This window comes from Athene cunicularia, assembly GCF_003259725.1.
Source record: "Athene cunicularia isolate RWA chromosome 19 unlocalized genomic scaffold, athCun1 chr19_part1, whole genome shotgun sequence".
NCBI lineage: Eukaryota > Metazoa > Chordata > Aves > Strigiformes > Strigidae > Athene > Athene cunicularia.
The window spans coordinates 3,509,220-3,510,814 of NW_020799124.1; positions in this window are offsets into that span (position 1 = coordinate 3,509,220).

Sequence of the window (1,595 nt, forward strand, 5' to 3'; positions counted from 1 at the left end):
AAAGAGTAAAAAAGTTTAGCGTTAAGTTAGTACCTCAGTATGGCCATGAACAGCTTTTATGAAAGTCACAAGAGATACCAGGCTTTGCTTTTTGCAATAAATTCAACCATGCTACCCAAAAATAGCATGGCACACACATTCTTACCCACCTTCAGTTAAGCCCAGCAGGCATCCTGAAGAAGTGCTGCAGCATTCGAATGTTTGGTACTTTGTCTTCAAGGCACATTTACAACTTACTGTTTTGAGAACTCAACTTTTGAGCCCCCCATACAGTTTAAGGCACACTAAACTCACCTGCTCCTGGTTGCTGTACTAAAGTTGCAGTGTCAGTACGTGCTCTCACCAGCTCTGCTTCCAGAGCCCTAACTTACTCCATTGAGCTTGACAGCTATCACCATTTCAAGCTTAACATCACATGTGAGGCACCTGAGCTTTATCTTTATCCTTGTAGAGTTAAAAACCCCTACCTGTCTAGCAATCAGCCTAGTCCTGTCTAGCAGCAAGGCTGTAAACACTCAGGAGGCAGAGCTAACATGAGATGGACGGGATTGAAGTCAGAAATGGCCCGTCCACAGCCACGCTTAACACAGAAGATACCAAAAAACCACCTCCCTTTCTGCTGAGCCAGTCTGCTTCTGTAAACCTTTCAACGCATACCTTCAAATTACGATTCCAGTACAGCTTCCAATAAAACAGTTTAGTTAATACCACTCTGTAGTGTTTGCAGCAGGCTACTGTAGTATCACATCAGTAGCAAAACGAAGTTTATTCCATTTTTAACAGTGGAAATGCAGAATGGTTAGTTCACCTCACATCCAGGTACCCAGATTGTGGGTGGATATACCTTAAAAACTCAAGATGAGTTTTCCACTGTTAGAGGAATTATCACTTCTAATAATTCAGATATTTTTCTTTCTGGGAGACTGTCTGAACTTTAAGCCCAAGGTCTCCTGAGAAGGACTAGACCTTCAAGGCATTTTAGTATTATTGTATTAGTTTGAAACAAAACACTAAGCTCTTATCAGCTGCACTCTGTACGAGCTCCGAGATGACCACGCCTCAGCTGCTCTGTTCCTGCCTACTTGCAGCTTCTGATAAAGAGGGTGTTTTACTACACTTCCCCTTCACCCTGGCTTTCAGGCTGCACATGTGAGGAACAACCAACATCTAAGCTACGGCACACCAAGTTAACAGAAGCAGCTTCACAGAAGGCACTTTAACGGACGATCTACATCACCCAGTGAATCAAGACAGACAGATTTTGGTACAGTTTAAGGTTGAGACTCCAAAGTAAGTCAGTTTTAGCTCCTTGGGTCTGCTGAAGGAAAGAATTTCTAAAAGATGATTCAGCCTTTGTGTATGGTTCCCTGGTCATTCTGCACTTGAGTCCTTTGACCTAAAGGACACTATTTCATTGAAGTTAACTTGCTCTTGAAAGAGAGGACTTCACCATTTGAAGCTCTTCAGTCAGGTTCCAACAATTCCAAAAACATGTTCAGGCTTTTTAATGTTTAAGGGCTCATTTCTCAACTAGTTTAACAGAGAGCTAACATTGATCTTTTGGTAAATTTAAAGGCTACCCAGCTTTTCTTCTT